Here is an 11,233-nt window from a genome sequence, read left to right on the forward strand (position 1 = left end):
CATAACTTTCACTCTAGTTGCTAATATTCGTTTTATACGATGGAAAAACTGTTATATTTATATTGTATTTTATGCTTCTGGCGTTGGCTTCTTAGGCCCTAACTATTCGATCTGGTGGAGCAATGCCTCAGAGTTAAGTTTAGGATGCCCGAAACGCCGAAATGATCATTACTTTCACGCTTGTTGCAATTATTCCTGTTATACCATGAAAAGACTGTTGTATTTTTATTGTATTTTGTGATTCAGGCGTAGGCTTCTAAGGCCGTAGCTATGCGATATGGTGGAGCACCGCCCTAGAGTGAAGCCTAGGTTGCTCGGAACGTAGAAATGACCACTTCTTTCACAGTGTTTGCAATTATTCATTTAATATGATGGAAAAGCTGTTGTATTTATATCGTATTTTATGCTTCGGGCGTTGACTTCTTAGGCCCTAACATTTCGATCTGGTGGAGCAACGCCCTACAGTGAAGCCTATGTTGCTCGGAACGTAGATATGACCATAACCTTCACACAGGTTGCAATTATTCGTTTTATACGGTGTAAAGGCTGTTGTGTTTATTTTGTATTTTATTCTTCTGGTGTTGACTTCTTAGGCCCTAGCTATTCGATCTCGTGGAACAACGCCGTAGAGTGAAGCCTAGGTTGCCCGGAACGCAGAAATGACCATTACTTTCACACTGTTTGCAATTATTCCTTTTATACTATGGAAATGCTGTTGTATTTATATCGTATTTTATGCTTCTGGCGTTGACTTCTAAGGACCTAACTATTCGATCTGCTGGAGCAACGCCCTAGAGTGACGCCTAGGTTGCTCGGAATGTAGAAATGACCATAACTTTCACACTGGTTGCAATTATTCGTTTTATACGATGGAAAAACTGTTGTATTTATGTTGTATTTTATCCTTCTGGCGTTGACTTCTTAGGCCCTAACTATTTGATCTGGTGGAGCAACGCCCTAAAGTGAAGCCTAGGTTGCCCGGAACGTAGAAGTGACCATAACTGCCACACTGGTTGCAATTATTAATTTAATATGATGGAAAAGCTGTTGTATTTATATCGTATTTTATGCTTCGGGCGTTGACTTCTTAGGCCCTAACATTTCGATCTGGTGAAGCAACGCCCTACTGTGAAGCCTAGGTTACCCGGAACGTGGATATGACCATAACCTTCACACAGGTTGCATTTACTCGTTTTATACGGTGTAAAGGCTGTTGTGTTTATTTTGTATTTTATTCTTCTGGTGTTGACTTCTTAGGCCCTAACTATTCGATCTCGTGGTACAACGCCGTAGAGTGAAGCCTAGGTTGCCCGGAACGTAGAAATGACTATTACTATAACACTGGATGCAAATTATTCCTGCTATACGATGGAAAAACTGTTGCATTTTTATTGCATTTTATGCTTGGGGCATTGACTTCTAAGGCCCAAACTATTCGATCTGGTGGAGCAACGCCCTAGAGCGAAGCCTAGGTTGCTCGGAATGTAGAAATGACCATAACTTTCACACTGGTTGCAATTATTCGTTTTATACGATGGAAAAACTGTTGCATCTCTATCGTATTTTATGCTTCTGACGTTGACTTCTTAGTCCGTATCTATTCGATCTGGTGGAGCAACGCCCTGGAGTGAAACCTAGGTTGCCCGGAACGCAGAAATGACCACTACTATCACACTCGTTGCAAATTATTCCTGCTATACGATAGAAAAACTGTTGCATCTTTATTGTATTTTATGCTTCTGACGTTGACTTCTAAGGCCCTAACTATTCGATCTGGTGGAGCAACGCCCTAGAGTGAAGACTAGGTTGCTCGGAATGTAGAAATCTCCATAAATTTCACACTGGATGCAATTATTCCTATTATACGATGTAAAAACTATGGTATTTTTAATGTATTTTATGCTTCGGGAGTTGACTTCTAGGGCCCTAACCATACGATCTGGTGGACTAACGCCCTAGGGAGAAGCCTAGGTTGCCCGGAACGTAGAAATGACAATAACTTTCATACTGGTTGCAATTCTTCGTTTTATACGATGGAATAGCTGTTGTATTTAATTTGTATTTTATGCTTCTGCCGTTGACCTCTTAGGCCCTAACTATTCGATCTGGTCGAGCAACGCCCTAGAGTGAAGTCTAGATTGCCCGGAACGTAGAGATGACAATTACCCTCACGCTTGTTGCAATTATTCCTGTAATACGATGAAAAGACTGTTGTATTTTTATTGCATCTTACGCTTCTGGCGTTGACTTATTAGGTCCGAACTATTGGATCTGGTGGAGCAACGCCTATAGTGAAGCCTAGGTTGCACGGAACGTAGAAATGGCCATCACTTTCACACTGGTTGCAATTATTCCTGTTATGCGATGGAAAAAGTGTTGCACTTTTATTGTATTTTATGCGTCTTGCGTTGCTTTCTAGGGCCGTAGCTATTCGATGTAGTGGAGCAACGCCCTAGAGTGAAGCCTATGATGCCCGGAACATAGAAATGAAGAATTACTTTCACACTGGATGCAATTATCCTGTTATACGATGTAAAAACAGTTGTATTTTTATTGTATTTTATGCTCCTGGCGTTGACTTCTTAGGCCCTAGCTATTGGATCTGGTGGACCAACGCCCCATGGTGAAGCCTCGGGTGCCCGGAACGTAGAAATGACCATCACTTTCACACTGGTTACAATTATTCCCGTTATACGATGGAAAAGCTGTTGCATTTTTATTGTATTTTATGCTCCTGGCGTTGACTTCTTAGGCCCTAACTACTCGATCTGGTGGAACGACGCCCTAGGGTGAAGCCTTGGTTGCCCGGAACGTAGAAGTGACCATTACTTTCACACTGGTTACAATTATTCCTGTTATACGATGAAAAATATGTTTTATTTTTGTTGTATTTTATGCTTCAGGCGTTGACTTCTTAGGCCCTAGCCATTGGATCTGGTGGACCAACGCCCTAGAGTGAAGCCTAGGTTGACCGGAATGTTGAAATGGCCATTACTTTCACAGTGGTTGCAATTATTCGTTTTATACGATGGAAAAACTGTTGTACATATATCGTATTTTATGCTTCTGGCGCTGACTTCTTAGGCCCTAACTATTCGATTTGGTGGAACAACAAGCTAGAGTGAAGCCTAGGTAGCCCGGAACGTAGAAATGACCATACCTTCCATACTGGTTGCAATTCTTCGTTTTAAACGATGGAATAGCTCTTGTATTTATATTGTATTTTATGCCCCTGGCGTTGACTTCTTGAGCCCTAGCTATTCGATCTGGTGGAACGACGCCCTAGGGTGAAGCCTTGGTTGCCCGGAACGTAGAAGTGACCATTACTTTCACACTGGTTACAATTATTCCTGTTATACGATGAAAAATATGTTTTATTTTTGTTGTATTTTATGCTTCAGGCGTTGACTTCTATGGCCGTAGCTATTCCATCTGGTGGAACAACGCCCTAGAGTGAAGCCTAGGTTGCCTGGATCGTAGAAATGACCATCACTTTCACACTGGTTGCAATTATTCGTTTTATACGATGGTATACTGTTGTGCATATATCGTGGGTTATGCTTCTGGCGTTGACTTCTTAGGCCCTAACTATTCGATATGGTGGAACAACGCCCTAGAGTGAAGCCTAGGTTGTCAGGAACGTAGAAATGACCATATCTTTCACACTGGCTGCAATTATACCTGTTATACGATGGAAAAACTGTTGTATTTATATTGTATCTTATGCGTCTGGCGTTGACTTCTAAGGCCCTAACTATTCGATCTGGCGGAGCAACGCCCTAGAGTGAAGCCAAGGTTGACCGGAACGTAGAAGTGACCATAACTTTCACGCTGGTTGCTATTATTCGTTTTATACGATGGAAAAGCTGTTGTATTTATATTGTATTTTATGCTTCAGGCGTTGACTTCTTCGGCCCTAACTATACGATCTGGTGCAGCAACGCCCTAGAGTTAATCCTAGATTGCCCGGAACGTAGAACTGACCATTACCTTCACGCTTGTTGCAATTATCCGTTTTATACGATGAAAAAACTGTTATATTTTCATTGTATTTTATGCTTCTGGCGTTGAATTGTTAGGCCCTAGCTATTGGATCTGGTGGACCAACGCCCTAGAGTGAAGCCTAGGTTGCCCTGAACGTATTAATGACCATAACATTCACACTGGTTGCAATTATTCGTTTTATATGATGGAAAAGCTGTTGTATTTAATTTGTATTTTATGCTTCTGCCGTTGACCTCTTAGGCCCTAACTATTCGATCTGGTCGAGCAACGCCCTAGAGTGAAGCCTAGTTTGCCCGGAACGTAGAGATGACAATTACCCTCATGTTTGTTGCAATTATTCCTGTTATGCGATGGAAAAGCTGTTGTATTTTTATTGTATTTTATGCTTCTAGCGTTGACTTCTTAGGCCCTAGCTATTGGATCTGGTGGACCAACGCCCGATGCTGAAGCCTCGGGTGCCCGGAACGTAGAAATGACCATCACTTTCACATTGGTTAGAATTATTCCCGTTATACGATGGAAAAGCTGTTGTATTTTTATTGTATTTTATGCTCCTGGCGTTGACTTCTTAGGCCCTAACTATTCGATCTCGTTGAACAACGCCCTAGAGTGAAGCCTAGGTTGCCCGGATCGTAGAAATGACCATAACTTTCGCACTGGTTGCAATTATTCGTTTTATACGATGAAAAAACTGTTGTATTTTTATTGTATTTTATGCTTTTAGCGTTGACTTCTTAGGCCCTAGCCATTGGATCTGGTGGACCAACGCCCTAGAGTGAAGCCTAGGTTGCCCGGAATGTTGAAATGGCCATTACTTTCACAGTGGTTGCAATTATTCGTTTTATACGATGGAAAGACTGTTGTACATATATCGTATTTTATGCTTCCGGCGTTGACATCTTAAGCCCTAACTCTTCGATTTGGTGGAACAACGAGCTAGCGTGAAGCCTAGGTAGCCCGGTACGTAGAAATGACCATCTCTTTCACACTGGTTGCAATTACTCCTGTTATAGGATGTAAAAACTGTTGTATTTTTATTGTATTTTATGCTTCGGGAGTTGACTTCTAAGGCCCTAACCATACGATCTGGTGGACTAACGCCCTAGGGAGAAGCCTAGGTTGCCCGGAACGTAGAAATGACAATAACTTTCATACTGGTTGCAATTCTTCGTTTTATACGATGGAATAGCGGTTGTATTTATATTGTATTTTATGCCCCTGGCGTCGACTTCTTGCGCCCTAACTATTCAATCTGGTGGAAAAACGCCCTAGAGTGAAGCCTAGGTTGCCCGGATCGTAGAAATGACCATCACTTTCACACTGGTTGCTATTACTCGTTTTATACGACGTAAAAATGGTTATATTTATATTGTATTTTATGCTTCTGGTGTTGACTCCCAAGGTCCTATGTATTCGATCTGGTGGAGCATTACCTCAGAGTTATGTCAAGGATACCCGGAACGTATAAATGGCCATTACTTTCACAGTGGTTGCAATTATTCGTTTTATACGACGGAAAAACTGTTGGACATATATCGTATCTTATGCTTCTGGCGTTGACTTCTTAGGCCCTAAATATTCGATTTGGTGGAACAACGAGCTAGAGTGAAGCCTAGGTAGCCCGGAACGTAGAAATGACCATAACTTTCATACTGGTTGCAATTCTTCGTTTTAAACGATGGAACAGCTCTTGTATTTATATTGTATTTTATGCCCCTGGCGTTGACTTCTTGAGCCCGAACTATTCGATCTGGTGGAACGACGCCCTAGAGTGAAGCCTTGGTTGCCCGGAACGTAGAAATGACCATTCCTTTCACACTGGTTACAATTATTCCTGTTATACGATGAAAAATATGTTTTATTTTTGTTGTATTTTATGCTTCAGGCGTTGACTTCTATGGCCGTAGCTATTCGATCTGGTGGAACAACGCCCTAGAGTGAAGCCTAGGTTGCCTCGATCGTAGAAATGACCATCACTTTCACACTGGTTGCAATTATTCGTTTTATACGATGGTATACTCTTGTGCATATATCGTGGTTTATGCTTCTGGCGTTGACTTCTTAGGCCCTAACTATTCGATCTGGTGGAACAACGCCCTAGAGTGAAGCCTAGGTTGTCAGGAACGTAGAAATGACCATATCTTTCACACTCGCTGCAATTATACCTGTTATACGATGGAAAAACTGTTGTATTTATATTGTATCTTATGCTTCTGGCGTTGACTTCTAAGGCCCTAACTATTCGATCTGGCGGATCAACGCCCTAGAGAGAAGCCAAGGTTGACCGGAACGTAGAAGTGACCATAACTTTCACACTGGTTGCAACTATTCGTTTCATACGATGGAAAAGCTGTTGCATTTATATTGTATTTTATGCTTCTGGCGTTGACTTCTTAGGCCCTAACTATTCGATCTGGTGGAACAACGCCCTAGAGTGAAGCCTAGGTTGCCCGAAACGTAGAAATGACCATAACTTTCACACTGGTTGCAACTATTCGTTTTATACAATGGAAAAACTGTTGCATCTTTATCGTATTTTATGCTTCTGGCGTTGACTTCTAAGGCCCTGGCTATTCGATCTGGTGGAGCAACGCCCTGGAGTGAAACCTAGGTTGCTCGGAACGTAGAAATGACCATTACTTTCACACTGTTTGCAATTATTCATTTTATACGATGGCAAAGCTGTTGTATTTATATTGTATTTTATGCTCCTGGCGTTGACTTCTAAGGCCGTAGTTATTAGATGTGGTGGAGCAACGCCCTAGAGTGACGCCTAGGTTGCCCGGAAAGTAGAAATGGCCATTACTTTCACACTGGTTGCAATTACTTCTGATACACGATGGAAAAGCTGTTGTATCTTTATTGTATTTTATGCTTCAGGCGTTGACTTCTAAGGCCGGAGCTATTCGATCTTGTGGAGCAACGCCCTAGTGTTAAGCCTAAGGTGCCCGCAACGAAGAAATGGCCATAACTTTCACACTGTTTGCAAATATACATTATATACGATTGAAAAGCTGTTGTATTTATATTGTATTTTATGCTCCTGGCGTTGACTTCTAAGGCCGTAGTTATTAGATGTGATGGAGCAACACCCTGGAGTGAAGCCTAGATTGCACGGAACGTAGAAATGACCATTACGTTCACACAGGTTGCAATTATTCCTGGTATACGATGGAAAAGCTGTTGTACCTTTATTGTATTTTATGCTTCAGGCATTGACTTCTAAGGCCGGAGCTATTCGAAGTGGTGGAGCTACTCCCGAGAGTGAGGCCTAGGTTACGCGGATCGTAGAAATAACTATTACTTTCACACTGTTTGCAAATATACATTATATGCGATGGAAAAGCTGTTGTATTTATGTTGTATTTTATGCTTCCGGCGTTGACTTCTAAGGGCCTAAATATTCGGTCTGGTGGAGCAACGCCCTAGAGTGAAGCCTAGGTTGCCCGGCACGTAGAAATGACCATTCCTTTCACACTGGTTACAATTATTCCTGTTATACGATGAAAAATATGTTTTATTTTTGTTGTATTTTATGCTTCAGGCGTTGACTTCTATGGCCGTAGCTATTCGATCTGGTGGAACAACGCCCTAGAGTGAAGCCTAGGTTGCCTCGATCGTAGAAATGACCATCACTTTCACACTGGTTGCAATTATTCGTTTTATACGATGGTATACTGTTGTGCATATATCGTGGTTTATGCTTCTGGCGTTGACATCTTAGGCCCTAACTATTCGATCTGGTGGAACAACGCCCTAGAGTGAAGCCTAGGTTGTCAGGAACGTAGAAATGACCATATCTTTCACACTCGCTGCAATTATACCTGTTATACGATGGAAAAACTGTTGTATTTATATTGTATCTTATGCTTCTGGCGTTGACTTCTAAGGCCCTAACTATTCGATCTGGCGGATCAACGCCCTAGAGAGAAGCCAAGGTTGACCGGAACGTAGAAGTGACCATAACTTTCACACTGGTTGCAACTATTCGTTTCATACGATGGAAAAGCTGTTGCATTTATATTGTATTTTATGCTTCTGGCGTTGACTTCTAAGGCCCTGGCTATTCGATCTGGTGGAGCAACGCCCTGGAGTGAAACCTAGGTTGCTCGGAACGTAGAAATGACCATTACTTTCACACTGTTTGCAATTATTCATTTTATACGATGGCAAAGCTGTTGTATTTATATTGTATTTTATGCTCCTGGCGTTGACTTCTAAGGCCGTAGTTATTAGATGTGGTGGAGCAACGCCCTAGAGTGACGCCTAGGTTGCCCGGAAAGTAGAAATGGCCATTACTTTCACACTGGTTGCAATTACTTCTGATACACGATGGAAAAGCTGTTGTATCTTTATTGTATTTTATGCTTCAGGCGTTGACTTCTAAGGCCGGAGCTATTCGATCTTGTGGAGCAACGCCCTAGAGTTAAGCCTAGGTTTCCCGGAACGTAGAAATGACCATCACTTTCATACTGGTTGCAATTAATCCTGTTATACGATGGAAAAACTGTTGTATTTTTATTGCATTTTATGCTTCAGGCGTTGACTTCTAAGGCCGGAGCTATTCGAAGTGGTGGAGCTACTCCCGAGAGTGAAGCCTAGGTTACGCGGATCGTAGAAATAACTATTACTTTCACACTGTTTGCAAATATACATTATATGCGATGGAAAAGCTGTTGTATTTATGTTGTATTTTATGCTTCCGGCGTTGACTTCTAAGGGCCTAACTATTCGGTCTGGTGGAGCAACGCCCTACTGTGAAGCCTAGGTTACCCGGAACGTGGATATGACCATAACCTTCACACAGGTTGCATTTACTCGTTTTATACGGTGTAAAGGCTGTTGTGTTTATTTTGTATTTTATTCTTCTGGTGTTGACTTCTTAGGCCCTAACTATTCGATCTCGTGGTACAACGCCGTAGAGTGAAGCCTAGGTTGCCCGGAACGTAGAAATGACTATTACTATAACACTGGATGCAAATTATTCCTGCTATACGATGGAAAAACTGTTGCATTTTTATTGCATTTTATGCTTGGGGCATTGACTTCTAAGGCCCAAACTATTCGATCTGGTGGAGCAACGCCCTAGAGTGAAGCCTAGGTTGCTCGGAATGTAGAAATGACCATAACTTTCACACTGGTTGCAATTATTCGTTTTATACGATGGAAAAACTGTTGCATCTCTATCGTATTTTATGCTTCTGACGTTGACTTCTTAGTCCGTATCTATTCGATCTGGTGGAGCAACGCCCTGGAGTGAAACCTAGGTTGCCCGGAACGCAGAAATGACCACTACTATCACACTCGTTGCAAATTATTCCTGCTATACGATGGAAAAACTGTTGCATCTTTATTGTATTTTATGCTTCTGACGTTGACTTCTAAGGCCCTAACTATTCGATCTGGTGGAGCAACGCCCTAGAGTGAAGACTAGGTTGCTCGGAATGTAGAAATCTCCATAAATTTCACACTGGATGCAATTATTCCTATTATACGATGTAAAAACTATGGTATTTTTAATGTATTTTATGCTTCGGGAGTTGACTTCTAGGGCCCTAACCATACGATCTGGTGGACTAACGCCCTAGGGAGAAGCCTAGGTTGCCCGGAACGTAGAAATGACAATAACTTTCATACTGGTTGCAATTCTTCGTTTTATACGATGGAATAGCTGTTGTATTTAATTTGTATTTTATGCTTCTGCCGTTGACCTCTTAGGCCCTAACTATTCGATCTGGTCGAGCAACGCCCTAGAGTGAAGTCTAGATTGCCCGGAACGTAGAGATGACAATTACCCTCACGCTTGTTGCAATTATTCCTGTAATACGATGAAAAGACTGTTGTATTTTTATTGCATCTTACGCTTCTGGCGTTGACTTATTAGGTCCGAACTATTGGATCTGGTGGAGCAACGCCTATAGTGAAGCCTAGGTTGCACGGAACGTAGAAATGGCCATCACTTTCACACTGGTTGCAATTATTCCTGTTATGCGATGGAAAAAGTGTTGCACTTTTATTGTATTTTATGCGTCTTGCGTTGCTTTCTAGGGCCGTAGCTATTCGATGTAGTGGAGCAACGCCCTAGAGTGAAGCCTATGATGCCCGGAACATAGAAATGAAGAATTACTTTCACACTGGATGCAATTATCCTGTTATACGATGTAAAAACAGTTGTATTTTTATTGTATTTTATGCTCCTGGCGTTGACTTCTTAGGCCCTAGCTATTGGATCTGGTGGACCAACGCCCCATGGTGAAGCCTCGGGTGCCCGGAACGTAGAAATGACCATCACTTTCACACTGGTTACAATTATTCCCGTTATACGATGGAAAAGCTGTTGCATTTTTATTGTATTTTATGCTCCTGGCGTTGACTTCTTAGGCCCTAACTACTCGATCTGGTGGAACAACGCCCTAGAGTGAAACCTAGGTTGCCCGGACCGTAGAAATGACCATAACTTTCGCACTGGTTGCAATTATTCGTTTTATACGATGAAAAAACTGTTGTATTTTTATTGTATTTTATGCTTTTAGCGTTGACTTCTTAGGCCCTAGCCATTGGATCTGGTGGACCAACGCCCTAGAGTGAAGCCTAGGTTGACCGGAATGTTGAAATGGCCATTACTTTCACAGTGGTTGCAATTATTCGTTTTATACGATGGAAAAACTGTTGTACATATATCGTATTTTATGCTTCTGGCGTTGACTTCTTAGGCCCTAACTATTCGATTTGGTGGAACAACAAGCTAGAGTGAAGCCTAGGTAGCCCGGAACGTAGAAATGACCATACCTTCCATACTGGTTGCAATTCTTCGTTTTAAACGATGGAATAGCTCTTGTATTTATATTGTATTTTATGCCCCTGGCGTTGACTTCTTGAGCCCTAGCTATTCGATCTGGTGGAACGACGCCCTAGGGTGAAGCCTTGGTTGCCCGGAACGTAGAAGTGACCATTACTTTCACACTGGTTACAATTATTCCTGTTATACGATGAAAAATATGTTTTATTTTTGTTGTATTTTATGCTTCAGGCGTTGACTTCTATGGCCGTAGCTATTCCATCTGGTGGAACAACGCCCTAGAGTGAAGCCTAGGTTGCCTGGATCGTAGAAATGACCATCACTTTCACACTGGTTGCAATTATTCGTTTTATACGATGGTATACTGTTGTGCATATATCGTGGGTTATGCTTCTGGCGTTGACTTCTTAGGCCCTAACTATTCGATAT

The sequence above is a fragment of the Calliopsis andreniformis genome, unplaced genomic scaffold (assembly GCF_051401765.1).
Source record: "Calliopsis andreniformis isolate RMS-2024a unplaced genomic scaffold, iyCalAndr_principal scaffold0025, whole genome shotgun sequence".
Classification (NCBI taxonomy): Eukaryota; Metazoa; Arthropoda; class Insecta; order Hymenoptera; family Andrenidae; genus Calliopsis; species Calliopsis andreniformis.